The following is a 15,813-nucleotide window of genomic DNA, read 5'->3' on the forward strand; positions in this document are numbered from 1 at the left end:
CAAAATGCTTGTCACAACAAAAAATTACCTAGACCAAAGTGTCAACAGTACTCAGATTCTCAAAAAATTACAAAGAGAACTACCTTATTATCCAGCGACCCCATTACTGAGTGTATACTCAACCAAAATCAGTGTATAGAAGAGACAGCAACACTCTTGTGTTTATTGCACAATTATTCATAATATCCAAGATATGGAGTCAACTTATCTATCAGTGGATAGATCGACAAAACAAGTGTGGTATATATACACACAAATCAATAAAAAGGACAAGATTTTCTAATTTGCTACAACATGGAGGAATCTGGAGGACAACTGGTAAGTGAAACAAGCCAGACACAGAAAGACAAATATCACATGGCCTCTCTCCTGTGAAATCTAAAAAGCTAATCTCATGGCAGTAGAAGTAGAATATTGGCTACCACAGTATGAGGAAGGGAAGATGAAAGGGAATGGGGATAGTGAAGTGGTTACAAAATTACAGTCAGACAGGAGAAACAAGCTAGTGTTCTACAGAGGGGTGAATATATTCCAAAATAATGTATGCTTCAAAATAACTAAGAGAGATGATCATGCATATTCACTGTGAAGAAATAATATGTTTGAGGATTGCAACACACACACGGTGTTCTAAGGAAAGGAACCTTGGTTATAGACTCGTGTATATCAACAATCTGCAATCAAGCCAACCATCCTATCCACATGTCCATTCCATCTGTTCTCCCCACCGCTTCCTGTTCGAAGGGGTTTGTAGTTGGAACTGCTGATTTTGGACGCTTTTCACAGTTGATTCTTCCAAGAATATTGAGGATAATCTTTCTCCTGGTTCAGCTTGTCTGCTGCTTGGAAGCAGCAGGTTCCCATGGAAACATGATGTCAGAATGATGAAACTCTACCAGATTTTAAACTGAAGTATGTTATCATGTATAGGAAGTGAGCCAATCAACACACTTGTACCACAGAACAATTTACCTTTAACTTTTAACTTTTCTAAAGCTGCAGTTTCCCTTTTTGGTTCACCGTCATTTTTTGTCCCTGCAAAAATCTCAAACCTCTCCAATGATGAAAAACATTTACCCATAAAATGACTGAAAATTGAGCCTTTAAGTTTTAAGAAAAACTTAAACTGCATTGCATCCTGAAGGCTGAAAAGTATATTCCTTGGAGAGTGCCCACTTCATCTCATCAGGGGAATATTAGGGGCATTTCCCTTACAAAGAGAACCCCTTGATTAAAGGGGCTGGCTTCTATCAACTGCAGGAGAGGACCTCCCTGTGTCACCAATTTGGCTGCATGGGCTGCCAATCTTATCACCAATTTGGCTGCATGGGCTGCCAATCTATTTCCCTCAGTTATCAGTCCCTGTTTGATGTCCCTCACACAGTGAGGATAACGACTGATCTATGTTATGATATCTGATAGAGAACTTCTTTGCAGTGAGGAAGTGTCTCTCCTTCCAAATGGCTACATGGGCATGGAGGATGAGATAGGCACATTTAGAATCAGTGTAAATATTCACACTTTCGTCTTTGTTCAGCTTGAGGGCCCTTGTTAGAGCTACCAGCTCTGCCAGTTGACACTTGTTCCTGGGGGAAGAGGACTCTTAAGGATTCCTTCTAGGGTGATTACTGCATATCCTTCTCCTTAGGTCCCATGCTCCAAGGTTTGCTTCTACATTTCTTCCCTCATCCTTCTGAGCTCATCCAGCCTCATTGTATACAGCATTCAACTTTCATGAACTCTCTTCTTCGTCCTTCCTTTACTTTCTCTACCTAAAAAGTTCTTTCCATCAAAATCCTCTTCCTTAACCTTCCATGACCAAGGATATTCTCCTGCTTATCACTTTCTCCACAACTTTCTTCACTATCTACTGTTCCTTCAGATAAAATTAGACCTTCTTCACTGAGGTCAAGCAAAGTCAGACCTTGGACTTTGGGACTTTGTAACCTCTCTCTTCCAGGAAGTGGAGAAGAGTCCTACTACTTTCTTGTATCCCCTCAGTGGGAGCAGAGAAGAGAATATTTGTTGCAGTTGATTTTTTCTGAGAGGAGGAACGGGGTGGAGGCAAGAGGTGTAGAATCACCACATAGACTCCAGGAGCTGGGTGAAAGCAGGCCAGAGGCCAGCAGTCTGCAGGCTTGTTTATTTCAGTTGCTACAGCAGCTTATATAGCCAAGGTGGCCAATCCAGTCAAGAGGTGGTCTATGCCCTAACCAATCACAGCCTGTTGCCAGGCAGTTTCCAAAGCCATCCAATCACAGCCTGTTGCCAGTCAGGCTCTGTTGCCAGGCAGCTTCTGAAACCATCCAATCATAGCCTGTTACCAGTCAGGCTCTGTTGTCATGTGGTTTCCAAAGCCATCCAATCACAGCCTGTTGCCAGGCAGCTTTTGTTGCCAGCGGCCATCTTGGCATGGCCTTCTCATTCCACCACAAATGTTGTCTATAGCAAAGTTTTTATGTCTCCTATCTAAAATACTGTCTAGTCCATTGATCTCAAAACAATCACAGAAGCTTCAGCAGTGCAAGATGGTAGCCAGCATGGGCTTGGATAACTTATGAAAACCAAATATACAGCCCCCAGACAGAATGTGAATGCAAATACCCATAAGCACACTTTGTATGATCTGCAACAACAACAAAGAAATCAATATAAATGGAGTCAATGGTCCCAGCAGATTGTTGGACCCAAGAGCCACATCGGTGCTAGCAAAATGGCAGAACTCATACATCTTCAAAGTCATCCTGCAAGAACCGTGGTACTCAAAGATGTCTAAAGAAAACATGCAACTCCCAGCCACCTGAAGGACAATGTCACAGCAACCGATCAAAGAGGAAAACCACAGACCCCTCCCCTCCAGCAGTCGCCTTTGTCTTTAAGCAATGAAGACATTTTAGAGAGGGCTCTTATTTGGTCAACCCAGCAATCCTTTGGGTCCAGTCTGGAATCTGACAATTGAAACAAAAAGAACACTTGATCTATACACCTAAGCACTGGCCCTGCTGTCCACCATAGTTGTCTGCAGGAACCTAGAAAGAAGTCACTGAGCTTGGCCAATCCCTCAGGTTGGTGGGCTCACTTCCAGCATGCTTCCAACCCCTGACTCAGGACCATCAATACTGACCTGTGAGTGCACATTGAAACCAAAGTGAGTCATTGTGTCTCCAAAGATTCTCCTTTGTTCTTTTCAATTTAGCATTTGTGAAAAATAACAACAGCAATAATAATTAAAAAAAAACCTACCCCCTAAAGTAGCACCCTCAAGTCTGAGAAGTAATTGATGCCTCCATCCATCTGTCTCTCTGGGTAAAACCCCGGCTCTGAGGAGGCAACATCCTGTCAGCAAAGTCCAGCACAACAGCATTCCACAAGCAGCCCATTCACTGTCAAACCACTGCCTGATCTAAATACAACAGACTAATATTTTTTTTCTTTTTTTTTTTGTTTGACAGGCAGAGTGGACAGTGAGAGAGAGAGACAAAGAGGAAGGTCTTCCTTTGCCATTGGTTCACCCTCCAATGGCCGCCGCGGCCAGCGCACCGCATTGATCCGATGGCAGGAGCCAGGTACTTCTCCTGGTCTCCCATGGGGTGCAGGGCCCAAGCACTTGGGCCATCCTCCACTGCACTCCCGGGCCATAGCAGAGAGCTGGCCTTGAAGAGGGGCAACGGAGACAGAATCCGGTGCCCCAACCGGGACTAGAACCCGGTGTGCCAGCGCCGCAAGGTGGAGGATTAGACTATTGAGCCACGGCACCGGCCAACAGACTAATATTTAAAGAGCTATCAGAAAATTGGCATCCAAGAGCCATTGTTAGAGTCTGTTTGTAAATATGATTCTAAGTGTCCTTAGGGAAAAGTGCAAAATGGTAGATAGCAAAAGATTTAAAAAAAAAATGGTTGCAGCAGGATCATCAATTTTTCATTACTTTTTTTTAGACCATTACTTAACTTAAAGTTAGCTTCATTTTGCATCTTTAAGATCCTTTTAACATAATCCAAATAGCCTAATTAATCATTATCTCTGTAAGATGAGAGATATACCCTTTGACAATTTCTAGAGCATCAACTGGAAACATCAAAGTCTGAAGAATTTAGAACTGATTTTCAGAAAGCTTATCAAGGGTGCCAAGAAGATTTAAAATATCTGTCAAAATATAATCCCTTGGGGCCGGCGCTGTGGCACAGTGGGTTAAAGCCCTGGCCTGAAGCGCCAGCACCCCATATGGGTGCTGGTTCGAGACCCGGCTGTTCCACTTCCTGTCCAGCTCTCTGCTATGGCCCAGGAAAGCAGTAGAAGATGGCCCAGCTCCTTGGGCCCCTGCACCCGTGTGGGAGACCTGGAAGAAGCTCCTGGCTCCTGGCTTTGGATCAGCACAGCTCTGGCCATTGCGGCCATCTGGGGAGTGAACCATCGGATGGAAGACCTCTCTCTCTCTCTCTGCCTCTCCTCTCTCTGTGTAACTCTGACTTTCAAATAAATAAATAAATATTTATTTAAATATTTTTTTAAAAATCCCTTATCACCATGAAATAGTATCCATCCATTTAGTCAACCAGTCATAGTCCAGATATAATCATAGTTACAATACCTTTAAAACCCAATCTCTCCCAATCAGAATTTAAGAGCATATGAAATCATCCAAGTTATGGGATGATTTTAAAGTCAGAACCAGGAACGAGAATGGGACTGACTAGAAAAGTGACAGTTACTGATCAAATCAAAACTGTGAAATGAGGAAGCAGTAGCTACAGTTCTCCCCCCCGCCCCCCATGGCCTCTTGTATCTGTACTTAGAACTGATCTTTTAAAGTTTCCACATCAAGAACTACCTCATATAGCAAAACACTTTCCCCATGCACCCTGACCCCGACTCCAAGCACTCAGAATAAAGGTGCATGAAACAAATGTCCCATCACATAGCAATCTCAAACACTCAGGATTGTTTTAAACAGGGCAGTCAACAGAGAAAGAACAAAAAAGGTCTTCAACCCCTGCAGCAGACAGCTTGAGTTGGAGAAAGAACCCAAAGTGAATCTCTCATTTACCCGAGGGAACACCTGGTACCCATTGCTTGAAACAGGCAAGAAACCCCCAATGTTCCTGTTTTCAGGGTCACAATGAAAGAGAAGTCCGAAAGACAATGTCCAAACTTCCCTTTATGGTAACTCAGAGGCCAAGTATCCGTTAAGCCACAACCATCTGGAAGGCTCTCTGGAATGTGGGGCAGTTGACAAAACCAAGAACAGAACAAGCAAGCACATGAGGAACTCAAGTTTTCTCATACACTTAGTTTTCCCCCTGACCCTGCCCATCTAAGCCCCATGTTACCTATATTTGAGACTTAGATTTCCCATAAGAAGCATACATTTTATAAGGAGAGTGGAAGTGGGAGTAGAGTCAATAAATGAACTCTAGCCTAGAGTATATGGAACACTTAGCCCAGCGCCTCTTTTCATTTTTACAAAGCACAAGTACACTTATGGGACTGTAGGAGTGGATCCTTGAGGGAGTTTAAGGCCCTAATTTTCATTAAGAGTACAATTGAGACAGAAATCAATCTGTAGCCTCATTTTTAGAGAGGGGAGAGGTTTTTAGACCCTTGATAAGCACAATAGTAACTTCCCTGTGATTATTTTTCCCAATTGAGAGTCTCATCTTTTGAGAGTTCCAGGGATCTGACTGGAAATTCCAAGGTCATACTCAAATTAGATTTGTCAGGGGCTTAAATCAGCCAACCAACACAAAATATTAGTTTATTTAGCCTATGTCTTTTTTATTTACTCTGAGTTAAGATAGTCATTTCAATATTTTAGGGGGCAACTCCTTCAAGACTCAGATTTCCCTCCCTCTCTCCTTCCCTCTCTCTCTCTCTCTCTCTCTCTCTCTCTCTCAATTGAACTAGAAAAATGGAATTCTTTTATCTGAAAAAAAAAAAAAAAAGAGGAATCAGGGAGGGGGAAAGGGGCCCATGTTATTGGGCTGTCCTTATCAGGCTGGTTCTTTGGAGAAAGTCAAGGTTAGAGGTCTGAGAATCAAAGGAAGTATTCAAATAAATTGGGTCTCAAAAAATTTGGGAGTCTAACTTATATTAAGATTCCTGTAACCACAGGAAGCAATTGCTGGCATGGCAGCCTTGTGGAATAAGAGGATGCAGAGACAACGGTGCACTCCATCAGTCTCCACCTCTGCTTGGCTTGGCACATTTCAAGCCCTTTGGGCTGGGCAATCACTAGCTCACAGATGGTACACTGAGTTTGTTTACACCACAAGATCTCGTCCTCTTGTCACCAAGTTCCCCAACTCTGTCTAAAACGAGAGATACTGAGAAAATGGTGTCTATGAGCTCAGCGCATATGGGAGCCAGAGCCAATCATGTCTGTTCATGTTCCTCTGCCTTCTCCTGGTTTCCAAGACCTTGACCTCCTGAGCTCTCAGTAAACTCCCTTGTCCTGATCATATGCCCACATCTGAGGCATTGCCTCCCCAGTCACAACTGGGACCAATAAGGACGAGACAGACACCAACATCCATGGCCAGTGGACATCAATGCCTGTAGCCCCATAGGGATAATGTGGGAGGCATCACAGGAGTCTTTATAAAAAGGGTATTTAACCAGACAATTTTGAACTCTCTCCTTAAAGGGAACAGAGTTATTCTCTGAGTCTTAGGATGAAGTCAGAGAGCAATTCCCAGGCCAGACAAGGGAAGAAAGGATTGCAGAGATCTTATCAAAGTAGTAAGAGCAGTCATTCTGCAGAATAGCAACTGAGGTCCGTGTCTAAGTCCTGGATGGCATCTTTTGTTGAGTAAATTGGATTAATTAAGAAGGCACGCATTCGGTGTGCGATGTCTTGTTAAGGGAAAACAGCAGCGGAGAAATTATTGTGACCGTGGTTCTTTGTCTCACAGGGAAGAAGAATTTCCAAGCAGACAGTAGAAAGATTTAAAAGTATTTATTTGAACCAAGGGCCTCCAGCTGGAGCGGCATGAAAGGGGGCTTCCAAGAGAGGAAAGAACCCAAAAGTCCTTATAGTTTTGGGGAGTTTTTAAGTGCAATTTGGAAGTGGAAAAAAAAAAAACTTGCCAATCAGATTGACATTCAGTTACCAGGCTGGGACAAAAACCCATCAAAAGGCCTGATTAACAATTCTCCTTGCTAACTGGCCTGCTAAAACAAAAAACCATCCAGAAGGTGGGATAGGTAACTTGTTTTCACAATAAGCTGTGAGCTTGCTATTCTCATGGTGAAGTTGGCGATTCCAAAGGAAGGAGGGTGGCCTGTGGTTCTTGTTTTGGGGAAGAAAGCAAATATTTTACACCCTAAATTCCACTGTGATCCCCTGACTACCTGTTAACCCATCTGATTCCTCACAATCTGAGAGGACAGCATATCATGACAGAATGTAGAGACAGAAGCTGGATGAAATATCCAGTCTTGAGATGCCCCTCATGGTCATGGTATTTACTATTTGGTCTTTTGCAGACAAAGTTTGTGCACCTATGATGCATAAGTTTATTTGCTGCAATATCGTTTGTCATAACCAAAGACTAGAAACAACTTAAATACCAATCAGTTGAGAACTGGTTAAATAAATGGTACATTTATACAATGGAAATATAGATAATTGTAAAAAAAAATGAAGAAGCTGTTTAAGTATCAATATAGAAAGATCTTCAAAATATGTACAGTATGTTGTACAGAAAAGCTTGTTTCCTTGAAGTAAAAAAGAAAAATCATGTATTTTTATAGTCTTACGTATGTATGAAGTATAAAATTTTGGGAAGTGGGGCTGGCGCTGTGGCGTAGCTAGTAAAGCCACCGTCTGCAGCACCAGCATCCCATATGGGTGCTGGTTCAAGCCCCGGATGCCCTAATTCTGGTCCATCTCCCAATTAATGTGCCTGGAAAAGCAGCAACTGATGGCCCAATTACTTGGGCCCCTGCACCCATGTGGGAGACCTGGAAGAAACTCCTGGCTCCTGGCTTTGGATTGGCCCAGCTCTGGACATTGAGGCCATTTGGGGAGTGAACCAGTAGATGGAAGATTTCTCTCTCTCTCTTCCTCTGTATCTCCCTCTCTCTCTCTGTAACTCTGCCTTTCAAATAAAAAAGTAAATCTTTAAACAAAAATTTTGGGAAGGATTAATAGGAAACAAATAACAATAGTTTTTTTTCTATTACTTGTATATATTTTTGCAAATGTTTATTTACTCTTCAAGCCATTTTTATGTTTTAATGTTTGAATAAGAGAATAACTATTAAAAACATATAATGTATATTTTAAATCATTATTTATTTATGTACATTTATTTGAAAGGCAGAGAGACAGAAACAAAGACAGAGCTATCTTCCATCTACTCTCAAAATGCCCACAACAGCAGGGGTTGGGCCATGGGAAAGCTAGGAGCCAGACATTCCACCTAAATATCCCACATGGGTGGTAAGGACCCAACTACTTGAGCTTGGTAGAGAGCAAGAGAACAGGGCTGTGGCTCAAGGTGACAGTAAAGTGAGCAGCAATACCAGAGTGACAGCATGAAGTCTTTTTGTTCACATCATTGCAAAAATGGTTAAATTCCTCATATATGGAATGGTGGAAAGATGGATACAATGAGCACCCATAAGTCAATCATCAGGCTTAATGATGCTCTCTTCCCCACATGCACACTTAAAGGTATGTTACATTATAACACATGATCCTTAAACACTTCAGCATTCATCTTTTAATGGGGGAAACTCAATCATACCACTGTTGTCATAGCTTGCAAAACAAACAATACTCCCTTGATATCTACGACCGTGTTCATATTCCTATTTCTCACTTGTTCCACAAAGGCCTTTGTGACTGATTTGTCCCAGTGAAGGCTGCATTTTGTGTGCTCCCTACCTCCACGAATCTGCAAAATTCACATTTCTGAGAGACCAGGCCGCATGTCTTAGAGATGTCTGCTTTCTGCATTTGTCTTACTGTTTCCCGGAGGCTTAATTTGCTCTATTTCTTCGTCCTCTTGTACATCCTTTAGGCTGTAAGTTAGAAGGGCACTGATTCAGATTTGAGTTAAGCATGTTGAAGTACCAGTATGTCAAGGGAACACTGTAGTTCTCAGAGCATCCCACTGGGTGACACGTGGTGTCTCACTAGTCCCCATAGTTTAACACTGGGTTAAGGGGGTGTCTCACCATTATAAAAGTGAAGTGCTAGAGAGGGGCAGGGGACGCACCTAAACCTGTGAAGTGACAGCACATGGCCTGCTTCCCGCCCCACTCCCCAACCCCCACCAAGGGCTCCCAGAGAATAGTAGGGAAGAAGTGCCACCTTAAAGGCAAGTACACGCTGTGACGGGGCATTTTACCTGAGGGAATAAGTCGGCGGTCCCCACTGACTTTGAGTCTGGTCTGGGGGGTTGGTAGTGGGCAGGGAGCCCACTTAAGCCTGTGAGGTGCTCCCCTCCCCTCTATATCATTGGTCCCTTACTCAAACTGCCAAGGTAGAGAACTGAGCGGCAGCTGGCTCTGGGAATGCCTGGGCTCTCTCCGGAGCCAGAGCAGCCGAGCGGGGCTGAGAGTGGATCCCCTGCTCCCTGTGACTGTGGGAGTTCTGTGACTGCATGACAGGGTGTGGCGTGTACCTGGGCCTCTGGGCAAGTAGTGCGTCTGGCTTCAGAGGCTCAGATTTCCCTGAGTGCCTGGGGAGGGTCATGGCACAGCTCCTTTGCGTGGTTCTTGTGAATGTGTGGGTAGGGTGTGTAGCCTCTGTGGGACTGCCCTGGGCATTGAGAACCTTGGCAGAGAGGAGGTGAGGCAGTGATCACACCAGCTGACGTGATCGTACCCTCTCACTGTTGAGATCTACTGTGCCCAACTTGGTTGTCACCCTGGATGCTTGTACCACACCCAAGCACTGACCCAGCACACACCTCTACTAAAGGAGCAGACAGTCCTCTAAGCCACAGAGGCATATTTCAAAGATAAAAGCCATCCGTGGAGAAAACCAATAAATAGTCCCACAAATGCCTAAAAATAAATATAGAAACATGAGAAACATGAACAAGAAAGACAATATGACTCCCCCTCCCCAAAGGAACACCATAGCACTTCAATATTAGAAGGTGAAGGGGAAGAGATTGAGGACATGCCTGAAAAGGGATCCAAAAGGGATGAAGGACCTCTACATTTTTATAAGGTGTAAGGGAAGGGTCTTGTTTCACACTTCTGCATGCAGAGATCCAATTTTCCCAGCACCATTTGTTGAAAAGACTGTCCTTTCTCCAGGGATTGATGTTAGCTATCCTCTCAAAGAGTAGTTGGTTGTAGATGTGTGGATTGATTTCTGGGGTTTCTATCCTGTTCTATTTGTCTACATGTCTATTTTTGTGCCAGTACCAGGCTATTTTGATAATTACCCTGTAGTATATCTTGAAATCTGGTATTGTGATGCCTCCAGATGTGTTTTTGTTGTTCAAGATTGCTTTAGCTATTCAGGGTCTCTTCTGTTTCCATATGAATTTTGACATCATTTTTTCTAGATTTGAGATGAATATTGTTGGCATTTTGATTGGAATCGCATTGAATCTGTAAATTGCTTTTGGTAGTGTGAACATTTTAATAATATTAATTCTTCCAATCCTAAACATGGAGGATTCTTCACTTTTTTGGTATATGGTTAATTCAGTTGCATCAATTACCAATTCTCATAATAAGGATTTGGTATATTCATCTCCAATGTGGAAAAGGACTGTTTTCGTCATATTTTTACTTTTTTAAATTTGATTTTTTTTATTATTTTTTATTTGACAGGCAGAGTTAGATAGTGCGAGAGAGACAAAGAGAAAGGTCTTCCTTCTGTTGGTTCACCCCCCCAAATGGCCATGAAGGCCAGCTCACTGCACCGATCCAAAATCAGGATCCAGGTGCTTCCTCCTGGTCTCCCATGTGGGTGCAGGGCCCAAGCACCTAGGCCATCCTCCACTGCCTTCCCAGGCCACAGCAGAGAGCTGGACTGGAAGAGGGGCAACGGGGACTAGAACCCAGCACCCATATGGGATGCCAGCGCCACAGGTGGAGGATTAACCAAGTAAGCCACAGCGCCGGCGCCGGCCCCTAGAGTCAGTTTTTAAAATGCAGGCCCAGGGGCTGGTGCTATGGCATAGCAGGTAAAGTCGCCGCCTGCAGTGCCAGCATCCCCTATGGGCTCTGGTTTGTGTCCTGGCTGTTCCACTTCCAATCCAGCTCTCTGCTGTGGCCTGGGAAAGCAGTAGAAGATGGCCCAAGTCCTTGGGCCCCTGCACCTGCATGGGAGACCCGGAAGAAGCTCTTGGCTCCTGGCTTTGGATCGGCGCAGCTCCGGCTGTTGTGGCCAATTAGGGAGTGAACCAGTGGATGGAAGAACTCTCTCTTTCTTTCTCTCTCTCTCTCTCTTCTTCTTCTTCTTCTCTGTGTAACTCTGACTTTCAAGTAAAATAAATAAATCTTAAAAAAAAAATGCAGGCCCATTGAGACAGCAAAGATACTTTAATCAGGAATATAGATTGGTATTTTCAGCTCAAATTTGGCTTATAGGGCTTTATTTCTATTTATACTTATAAAATTGCATTTTTATACTTTTATACTTTTTATACTTATTGCATTTTTATACTTTTATACTTTTTATACTTATAAAATTGCATTTTATAATAGTGATAATATTATATATACAATTATTATAGTAGTGATGATTATTTATTTCCTTTTGTTGTGTCCGAATTTCCCAATCAATGCACAAGGCACAGTCGCATGGATGCAAAAGCAGAGGTTTATTTGTTACCAGCCGGCTGGGACCCCTACCCGCACACAGCCCTTTAGCAGTGCACAGACAAAAGGCCCTCTCGTTTGCATAAGAGAGGTTTTTATAGCCTCACACTTACAAGGGTGCAGGCCATCTCCTAAGTAGGTTACCCTCTTACTCTCTATATGGCAAGGTATTGGGACCTAACATGTTCATTGGTTCATTTAAACGTAAAGACTGTCTACTTTATGTGGCGGGAAGGCCACACAAAGGAGATGGCAAGGGGAGGAACTGGCGGGAAGCATTGGGCCATAAATCCCAGGGGAGCTGGTGGGGGGCAGAAGGTCATAAATCCCAGGGGAGCATACTTTCTTTGTTCTCAAGGACCCGGCCTGCCTCCTTGGCTGGTCCGGGATGAGGCCTATGATGGCATTACAGCGGGCAAGCAAGCAAGAGTTCAGAAGCGAAACCGGCATTTAGCAAGCTAGAGACGCCAACTCCCACACTTTATATCTATACGTTTATGAAATTTCATACCAATAAAACTGACATTACTATTAACAACTACAACAACAACAAAAAACTACATGGGGGACAGCACTGTGGTGAGTTAAGCTGCCACTTGTACCACTGGCACTCCGTAAATGAGTACAGGTTCACCCCCAGCTACTCTGTACTTCAATTCAGCTCCCTGCTGAGGCCCTGGGAGGGCAGCAGAAGATGACCCAAGGACTTGGGCTCCTGCCACCCCATGGGAGACAAAGGTGGAGTTCCTGGCTCCTGGTTTCTGGCCCAGACCTGGCTTTGTGGCCATCCGCAGTGTAAATTAGCAGATGGAAGACAGCTCTGTCTCTGTCTGTCTCACACTGTCACTTTCTTTCTCTATCTTGCTCTGCCTTTCAAATAGATAAATAAATAAGTATTTTGCAATTTACTTATTGTGGTGCCTTAAGCTGGTGATTATAAAGTAAGTCAAAATTATATCATTGTGAAAATTAAAGGAAAAGAAAGAAAAGAAGGAAAGGGGTATTGAGGGAGGAAGGGAAGTATGGTTACTTTCTTAGCATTTTGTCTAAGAAATATATGAAATATGTTCTCTTTCCAGCAATAAAAAATTTACTTAGTTGTTTTAAAGATTTTATTTATTTATTTGGCAGGTAGTGTTACAAAAAGTGAGAGAGACAGAGAGAAAGGTCTTCCTTCCATTGGTTCACTCCCCAAATGGCCACAACAGCCGGAGCTGTGCTGATTCAAAGCCAGGAGCCAAGAGCTTCTTCCAGATCTCCCATGCAGGTGCATGGACTTGGGCCATCTTCTACTGCTTTCCCGGGCCACAGCAGGGAGCTGGACTGGAAGAGGAACAGCCAGGACTAGAACCAGCGACCATATGGGATGCCAGCGCCACAAGCGGAGTATTAACCTACTGCGCCATGGCATCAGCCCCTAAAACTACTTCATGTGAAGCTCCTTTTTATCCTTAGAACATATCTTTTCTAGATTTTCAGCAGCAATACTATATTCTAGTGTTAACCGAAACAATTCTTCACCTTTTATGGTTATGTTCAATTTTGATATACAGTGTCTTTCCTTGTAAAATATTTTCAATTTTAGGGATTAAATTTTTTGAAGATATAAAATGTTTCCACGATTCAAAAATATACAGTGACCACTCTAAGAAGTCTTCTTCCCTTTCGAGTTGAATTTACCCTATTTCTCACCTCTACCTTCATCCCTGACTATGGCAGAGGCCTTGTCTTTTAATTAGACGTGTTGCCCACTGACATGATTAAAGTGGTGGTGGAGGCCTTCCCAAGGTCAGAAGAGGACAAAGGGAGGCCTCTGTCCTGGGAAGGAAATGTGGTTGTTGTCTGCTTGCCTGTGAAAGCTTCAGCCGTGGTTCCTACCTGCCTATATGGAACCATTTCAGGTTCTGCTTGCTGTATAGAGCAGTGATGTTAGCCCTTGCCAGACAGCACATGGCTCAGCACATGGATGGAAAAATAAAACAACAAAAACTTCAGTAACTATGTCTGCGTGCACAGGATTGTATCAATTCCTGCGGTGGCCATGAAGCATTGGAATATCCAATCACATGTGTACACAGAACCATATAAGGCAGACAAAGAAGCCTAAACCATATTTAAGGAAAACCTTTCTTTGTTTCAGGCTCAGGCTTTTGGATAAGAAATCCCACCTGGGCCTTATGCCAGTATAAATAATAAAAGACTACTTCCTGTTAAGAGGCCTTGGTGTCCTGCTACAGAACCATTACATATTTTCATTCGTTTCTCATGTACCTTCCAGTGTTATTTTCAGAAACCATGAGAAGATTTATCTACCGCTACCTACTGACCTATGTGCATATATATTGTATTCACATCCACATACTTCCATTTCTTCACCTTTCTGACCCCTACTGCTCACTCCGCCTGTGCGCGAGGTTTGTTTTTGAAACACCCGGTCTGGGCACAGACGGAAAGGCCTGCTAGAAGATGGGGATTTTGCCCTTGTCTTAGTCCATTTGTGCTGCGTAACTCATAAACGGTAGAGATGAATCTCTCACATTTCTGGAGGTCTTGGAAATCCAAGACCGAGGGGCCGGAAAGTGCAGGGTTGGCCGGTGGTTGATCGAGGCACCAGCATGGTCAGCGTCCGGCGAGGGTCACTCTGGCTCCTGCTGCAGCTCCAGGCAGGACGGACACTGAATCCTCACAGGGCTGAAGGGTAAGAACACTGCCTGAAGCCTCTTGGAAGAGGGTCTTAGTCCCATGCACCTCGGAGGATGCCTCACTGCATAGTCATCTCTTGCAGGCCCTGCCTATTGATGCTAGCACATTGGCCACTAAGTTTCTTTTTTTTATTATTATTTTTAAAGATTTGCTTTATTTATTTGAAAGAGAGAATTACAGAGAGAGGTAGAGACACAGAGAGAGGTCTTCCATCCACTGATTCACTCCCCAGATGGCTGCAATGGCTGGAGCTGGGCCGATCCAAAGCCAGGAGCCAGGAGCTTCTTCTGGATCTCCCACATAGGTGCAGGGGCCCAAGGCCTTGGGCCATCTTCTACTGCTTTCTCAGGCCGTAGCAGAGAGCTGGATCAGAAGAGGAGCAGCCGGGACTAGAACTGGTGCCCATATGGGATGCCGGCGCTTCAGGCCAGGGCTTTAACCTGCTGTGCCACAGCGCCCGCCCCGGCCACTAAGTTTCAACACGAGTGAACACATTCAAACTAGAGCAACCCTCATCCAGAGCAGCCCTCATGTATCTCAGGCTGGCTGGGACTGGACCAAACGCCTTCCCCCCAGAACTTACAGAATGTATTTTCATACTATCTTCGAGGTAAAATCTCCAATTAAATGTGATATCCACAAATAGAAACATCCGTTTAGTGCTTGCAAATGTAAGAAGCGATCAATTGATTTCTGTCATCCATGTGGAGATAATTGCGTTTTTGAGGAGGAGTCAATTCTCCAAGAGAAAAAAATGTAGAGAAAGTACCCATGACTGACTTTGTAGAAAAGTCAGTTCAAGTGAGAATACTGATACGCCCGCAGGTGACTCAGGGTGTGCTGAGCCACGCAGACAGTGCTGAGGGAATCAGCCTTCAGTAGTTTGACTTTTATACGACTCTCCTGAAACTGATTTGTCCAACACTACTCTATGTCTGCTTGTTCTCCTCTGCCAGGGTCTATTTCACAATTATTTTCCCTCATTACAATCGGAGGCATACCTTTCACCCCTCCATCTAGCTGTCTACCCATGCACACACACAGAGGTTTACCCTGGTGTATCCCCATAGGTACAAACACCTTTGGAAACAGCTGAGACCCTCAGCTTCCATAAGAAATACTGATGTGAGTTCCCCTTACTTCCTCCAAGTGACCCACCCATGGCAAGACCGCCTGTCTTATTTTCATTGTTAATCCCTTTATTTTCTCCTTAAAACAGAATTTAGAAGCAAGATGGTTGCCACAAGAGCAGGTGTTAACACATTTGTTGGAGATGGAACACAAAGTCCCATTTTCCCATTGGTTTAACAATGAAGG

The 15,813-nt window shown here is 43.8% G+C and overlaps 1 pseudogene; it reads left to right on the plus strand.

Annotated features, from left to right (window-relative positions):
- The first annotated feature begins 294 nt into the window (after window positions 1-294).
- On the plus strand, window positions 295-2,886 carry LOC133774285 (ubiquitin-conjugating enzyme E2 variant 1-like; annotated as a pseudogene).
- The last annotated feature ends 12,927 nt before the right edge of the window (window positions 2,887-15,813 follow it).

The sequence above is a fragment of the Lepus europaeus genome, chromosome 15 (assembly GCF_033115175.1).
Source record: "Lepus europaeus isolate LE1 chromosome 15, mLepTim1.pri, whole genome shotgun sequence".
NCBI classification, from domain to species: domain Eukaryota; kingdom Metazoa; phylum Chordata; class Mammalia; order Lagomorpha; family Leporidae; genus Lepus; species Lepus europaeus.